General features: G+C 32.0%; 1 long non-coding RNA gene across 1 annotated transcript; it reads right to left on the reverse strand.

The window, feature by feature from the left end:
- Nucleotides 1–5,357: 5,357 nt before the first annotated feature.
- On the reverse strand, nt 5,358–6,935 carry LOC117101927. Its single transcript, XR_004444340.1, has 2 exons — nt 6,800–6,935; nt 5,358–6,124 (listed from the first exon to the last, which is right to left on the reverse strand). It is a non-coding gene; the product is annotated as an uncharacterized LOC117101927 (long non-coding RNA).
- Nucleotides 6,936–7,418: the final 483 nt, after the last annotated feature.

The following is a 7,418-nucleotide window of genomic DNA, read 5'->3' on the forward strand; positions in this document are numbered from 1 at the left end:
TATATATATAGGCCTATGTATGAAGATGAACAGAATACTAGAATACTACATTTCAAATGACACGCTAAAATATAATGCTAGAATTCTAGCAACATGCCATAATCTTATTCAGAAACACAACCTTGCAGTCAATGTTAAAAAATAATCCAATCTTGTTTGATAGTTAGTGAGTGTGTAAACTTTTTAATCTTTGACAGGTGTATTTAAGAGAGGAGGTGAGGCAGTGGCGTAGACAGGTGAGAACGGGCCCAAGTTGAAGATTAATTACCTAAACTTTTTAGTGCTTTGTGTCTTTTTACCTCTAATGGCCCAGGCTAGTAATAAATACTAATGATAATCGGAGTCTCCGTAAATAGTTCAAGAGGGGCCTATGCAGCTAGTTGTAAACTAATCAAGAAAGTTGTTGGGACGTAAAATTACACAATTGAAATTTTTAAAAAGTAATCAATAATTACTCCTCTATACGCCTAAATATGATTGAGGGCCAGTTGATCATTTATTTCTTGAAAGACATTAGGCCCAGGTTGTAAATTATTTTTATTTATCCTATTATTTTTTAGGCCTATTTATGAATGGGGCCCTAATAGCCCTGGGTTCGAGTGCCTTGCACTGGCTCCATTATCCATCCGTACGTCATTGGGTGGGGGCACTGAAGCTAGTAAAATGCAAATTCTAAGGCCGCACCTTGCATTCCTGTGCACGGCTGTGAGCTCCCATTGACTTATTCCAGGGGCTCAGGACCTTAAGGGCCCTGCGATGTTATTCATTTTTTACAAGACTAGGCCAGGAGCAGAAAGTGTAAGAAACATCAAAATACGCCATTATATTCAATATTTTATCTGTGATTATAATAATGCTTATTGTTACAATTTTTCATTTCATATCATAACCCTAATGTACCTGCAGTCATAATTAATGCATTCAGCTCATATATATAGGATTACGTAGGCTTTTTTTTTTTTTGCTTACACTAAAAACTACCGAAAAACTTTACGGTATGTACTTCTACATTGAAATCTGTCCTATTGTCTAGCAATAGTCAGTCAAATCTTTGAAACAATTTTTTTTTTAGCAATAGATGTTTCATAGCAGCAGGAACCATGTATTTCCGTGAAATTACACAGTATTGGCAAGCAAGCAGTCATGTAATGTAACGTGGGCCCGAGGCCAGAATTAAAAAAAAGGTAGTCAGTATCTTTTTTAAAATGGAGTAGTATGGAGCTGTAGTGACTTGCCGGTTAAAATGCTTGCTTTATAATCCCAGAAGTTTAAAGACGTATAGTCACATAAAAATAAAAAAAAAAAATCATATTTGAAATTAACTTGCTCATTTTGATGTAAATGATCAACTTGATCATTGAAATTTGTGTATTTGAAAAATGTTTACCCATTATTTTGACAGCGCAAATCGATAGAAACACTCTTACTTTATTATTTTTACCATTATAAGTATAAAAATCAGGTTACACATTTTAAAATCCAATATTATCTATACTCAATTTAATAATTTGTATTTTACAGCAAAATGTGAAAATACTTGGTTTGAATGTAATTGGTGGCCACTCCAATGCATTTTTGGTTTATCAGGCTTAATTATAATAATAATACTGTAGTAATAATAATAATAATGATAATAATAAAAATAATAATAATAATAATAATAATAATAATAATAATAATAATAATAATAATAATAATAATAATAATAATAATAATAATAATAATAATAATAATAATAATAGTGTTTATTATTGTCGTGATGGAATAATAGACAATAACTGGATTTGCGTCAGGAGAATTATGTATAGGTGTAATTTTTGGCCTATACCTGACGTGGAAATGTACCGAATACTCAGTACAGTTGAAAACAACTGCGAAAAAAATCGGAATAATAATAATAATAATAATAATAATAATAATAATAATAATAATAATAATAATAATAATAATAATAATAATATAATAATAATAATAAAAATAATAATAATAATAATAATATAATAATAAAAATAATAATAATATGATGATGATGATGATGAGGATGATGATGATGGTGGTTGTAATGATGATGATGATGATGATGATAATACGTATGCGTGCATGCTGTTGGACGGTGTCCGTAGCCCCTAGCCGTACTTGCCGCCTGAGCGACATATTCGCTATCGATCCTCGCCGAAGACTTCGCTTCCCATGCTTGGTTACCATTCACAACAAAGTCAGCAGTTTTCCGATTAATTAATCGTATTTGTTACTGGACTTGTGAACTTCCGTATCTATCTCTCAAAATAATACTTGCCAACTTGTCCCTCGAATTAAGTATCCATGGTATGCCATTTTAAGTGTCTCTGTAATAAACAATTGGCCGCTAAGAAGAGGGTGCACTATTATTATTTTTGTATCTTATCCAACGTACCAGGGATTTTTAACTGTAACGTTTAGTACAGTGTCGAAAGAAATAATTGATATAACATATAAAAGAAATGACAGCAGCACTTTTGAGACTAACAATATATAATTTATTCTCTAGCTTATTTCCACATAGTGGACTTCGTCAGGAGACTGTGTTTTTTATTTTTTATATTTAGGAATACAAAACCTATTTTGTTAGGTTAAGTCATGTATGTTCCTTATGTTGTTGCTAGTTAAGTCACACTTAATACAGATGTTTATTTATTTTAACTCTGCTAACTCATAGGCCTATTGTATTCTGTTTTGATTTGCTTTTGTGAACGCACCAACTCTTATTGAGTGCCATCGTTTCGAAGGTGTATGTACGAATAAATAAATAAATATAAATAATTGTTATTATATCATGACCAGGATATAACATTGTATCCAGTTACTTAATACCATGTTTTTTATGTGGTCATGGTAAAACATAAACCAAATGGGTTACTGTTTGCGGTTTATCTAGGACCATAAATCAATAACAATTTCAAATTATTATTTATATAGGCCTACTGAAATTTAAAATAACAACCTTGACTAAGCTTCCATTATAACAACGACTCATGAAAATAAATACAAGATGCGAGTAAAAATGCCAATCAAAAATAGCAATAGTTTCCTTTTGTAGAGAGCCACTTATCTCTTTCGGGGCGCCCCTGGATCACATATGAATAGCTGGACGGCCCCTGTGTTCGCCCATACAGGAACATGGTAATATTGCTTATATTGAACAATAGAATATTGCTTTATTTTAATAGATGAGGGAGGGACTGTTTTAGAATATTGTAAATATTTTATAAAAACTGGTTTACTTTTATTGTTTTGTAAAGAAAATGTATTTCCGGTCACAAAATTGCATTGGTTTTTTTTATGCTCATGAAATAAATGATACGGCAAAAAAAAAAAATAAAAAAAAAAATTACTTTATTCTCTCATCAATATTTCTCAAATTGTTGACGCGGGCGGGAGTGATAATCTAATAGTTTTTTCTATGTGCCCTTATAGCTGAACGCTATGGTGCCCCTGACTTAACCGCTAAGACAATCAACTCGCCCTCAAAAAAGGGGTACTAGCTGTTGTTGTAGTATACTAACATTTAATAACATACAAGAAACTCACGGTTATTTACAGACGTACATCCCATAAAGCGGTAAGATTACATAGGCCTACCGTAGGTAAACATATAGAAAGAACAATAATAGTAATAGTCGAGCGTCACGACATTGCGAATTGCCTGCTCTTGTCCCTAATAATTTAAAATCAGTATCGCATCTCAAGTCGGGTCAATCCGAGACGGCCCGAGTGGAGGTTCATGCAAATGTTTCGTTCGTACGGAAAAATATTCGTGTCCCGTACACATTATTTTTTCCCATAGACATTATAGAGGGCGCTATTTTTAAATAGGTCATTTAGGAGAACTGATAACATGAATAATATGCATGTATGACCCCCCCCCCCCCCCCACCCCTCGCGAGTCGCCAAAGTAGTGTTCGCTGCTTGTGGAATATGAAATGTACGGCGAACAGTAGTAGAGTAGGCAAAATCTCTTAATAGTTGGTCGAGACAATGAGTCGACACAGTGAAAGTTATTGGACTATAATTGTATATCCCTATACCACTGTTTACGTACAGCATGGTCTTCGACATTAAAAGCAGCTTTGAATCTGGTCGGTTATTTGAGTAGTACAGTAGTGTAAAGCATAGCATACATAATAACTGCGATATCTCATTCTGAAGGATGTTAAACGTATAGAAATTCTTGGACACATGTTTGAGACAATTCTATGTATTGTTTTTATGTTGATTTCTCACAAACATTTCGTTCATATTCAATATGAGTAAAAGTAATAGGCACAGATTTATATAGCAAGCAGATATACTTAAACATAAATTGACCAAATCCAACGACATTCTATACACATCATATGACGTACCGTTTATTAAATGTTGTCTACCCAATTAAACAAATTAAATAGCTTATTTAAAAAGATTAAAATCAGATGAAATTAAAAAATAGCTTTCACTGATTTACAGGCGGTTCTACAAAAAATCATTACCTGTAAATGTTACCAGCCAATAAATCATGCAAAAGAATGCAGCTTCAATTTGAAGATTCAATTTGAATATATTTGGTATCATACGAAAGCCAGTAAAATTATCTATTTAATGATGTGTATGATGACACATTATAATAATTTTGTGACCACAACATTGCCTAAAACCATATTTTTTAATGACTTTTTTGGCAAAATTAAATAATACATGTTTTAATAAATAAATACGATGTCTGAATTGTTTTTATAGGTGTTTTATTTTGTATATGGTTAGTTTTTGAGAAAGTATCATACGAAAAGGTTGTTAGCTTAGTATTTTTCGTATATATTTAATAAAACATGTATTATACAATTTGCTGTTTTTTGGTCAAATTTGGCACTTAAATCCAAATTGCAGTGTGGCAACGTTCCTGTCCTAGAGCTGGTGGTGAGGATTCACCTTGTTGCCAGCTTATGCCTACGATTTTTTTTGAGCACTTTCAATCTTACGGCCACCCGTCTAATTAGTGTATTTAAAAAATATTTACCCATAATGTTAGAGTGAAAAAAAGGTAGAAACACTTCCATAGACTGGAAATGTTTTTATTTTTTTAATCATTATCTAGTATACAAATCAGGGTAGACATTTTTAAACTTAAAATATTTTCTATACTCAAGTTAATAATTTGTATGCTACTGCAAAATGAGCGAGTTAGTTCCAAAATTACTTTTATGATTCTTTTTGTCATTTTCAAGGGCAATACATCTGTAAAGATATTCACTGTGTTTAAATCAGTGACTTTAAATAAGAACAGTAACACACATATTTTATATAATATCAACCTATGAACCGATACATGACGTCGGGCAAGAAGATTTCTGTTGTAACTAAGCTTTATTCAACCATCGCCGTAGACAAGGCATTTCCTCAATATTTCTATTAAATTTTCAAGTTTCAATTTGTGAAAAACTATTTAAATGGTGGTTTTCGTAATGTTCAATAATATAAAGCTCATTTCGCTGAATTACCGGTATAGAGGCCTTTATCGATAACGTGGTCAGGATTAGACTTCATGATTTATATCTGATCTCATTTATCTAGTAAACAATAACAATGATGATAATTATAAGGATGTATTAATAATGATATGAAACATAAAGATATTGATAATGATAAACATTCCGTGTTCTCCATGCACTATAAACGGTATTAAAACTGAATGACAATGGCAAGGCCTACTATAAGTGTCATTTTATGTTTCCAGTTTTCAAAAATATAATTCATAATCATGGTTAACTCATAATTAATTGTAATTATCAATTAAATGTCATTGGGATGATCTTCACATCATTAGCTTGTGCATACTGGCGGACGGTATCGGAAACACTTGCATCTTCTCCAATGGCTAGGACAGCTTTTCCGTATCCCCTAGCCGTACTTGCCGCCTGAAAGACATGTTCTTTATCGATCCTCGCAGAAGACTTCGCTTCCCATACTTGGTTACCATTCACAACAAAGTCAGCAGTTCGCCCATTACCCAATTTTACCTGTTCCTGGACTTGTGAACTTCCGTATTTGTTTCTCAAGTACTGGCCAACTCGTGCCTCAAATTCGTGTCCATGCTGTGCCATTTTGAGTATCTCTGAAATATGCAATTGGGCCGCTAAGAAGAGGATGCACTATGCTTATATTTGTATCTTATCCAACGTACCAATGGCTTTAAACTACAACGTACAGTAATGTGTCGCAACATAATAATTTAAATAAGATTCCACAAGTTTACTACAACCCCAATAGATAATTAAATGAATTTTTTGCACACACAAAAAAACAAACAAATACAAATAACTACATGGGCACGAAACTGACAAAAGTTTTACAATTATTAGTACAGAAATTAAATGTTTAGTAAAATTTCAAGACAAAGCCCTTGATAATTGTGCGCTACTTCCATTAATTTAGGACGCAATAAAACACATCATTTTGCTGAATGTACCAAATATTTGGTGAAACGTTGGAGGTATAGTCAATCAATACACACCTTTGAAGTCTTTCTCTTGAAAGCTATGAGCAAAAACGATCGTTGATGTTAACTTAAATAAACGGACTAAAACTTACAGTAAAATTAATTTCAAATATAATTTAAATGGACATCACAGCAATAATATTAAAAAAAAAATTATATTCTGTTTATCTGTTCATTTTAATTGTATGCAAAGAAAAGAAAAACAGGCATTAACATGTTATTTTGAATACCATTTAGTTTTTATTTTAATTTTGCTAAATTTTTATTTCTACTGACAAAAAAAAAACTTACTTTCTATTTAGTTCTGAACTTCAATATTCTTTACTCTGTATTTCTTGGAAAAAATCAATCTGCGTACCGTTTCAAGATGTTTGTTGGCCAAATGTATAATCTGCTTTTTCCTTACGATGCTTGTGTTAAAAATTAAAGCGCTCAAGTAAGTCCTCTCATAAGAATAATTGCAATAAGTCATTGCCATCACGTGACCTGAATTATTAAGTGGGGAATTTCCAATATGATGTTTAATGTATCAGTTTCCTGCACATAAAGGCATTGCAACATTGTAGAGGTTATGCGTGTTGAGATTTTTTTTATATATTTTGTGTATTTCCACCAACAGCGAAGAAAAATGTAAAATGCAGTATATATAGTATATATATATATATATATATATACTGTATATATATACAGTATATATATATATATATATAATGCAGTATATATATATATATATATTTATATACTGTTCACAAATTCACGGACACGGACGGTGCTGTCTCGTAAGAATTTTGTAGGACGCGTTAAGAGTGTCAAAATATTCTCTGTATCTACTGGAACTGAGCCGCATAGCTTGTATTCCACTATTTGCATTCACACCTGGGCTGTGTATATATATTGCCTTGGTTTGGCT

The sequence above is a fragment of the Anneissia japonica genome, unplaced genomic scaffold, assembly GCF_011630105.1.
Source record: "Anneissia japonica isolate Jap-2015-1 unplaced genomic scaffold, ASM1163010v1 scaffold4988_len2956909_cov206, whole genome shotgun sequence".
Classification (NCBI taxonomy): domain Eukaryota; kingdom Metazoa; phylum Echinodermata; class Crinoidea; order Comatulida; family Comatulidae; genus Anneissia; species Anneissia japonica.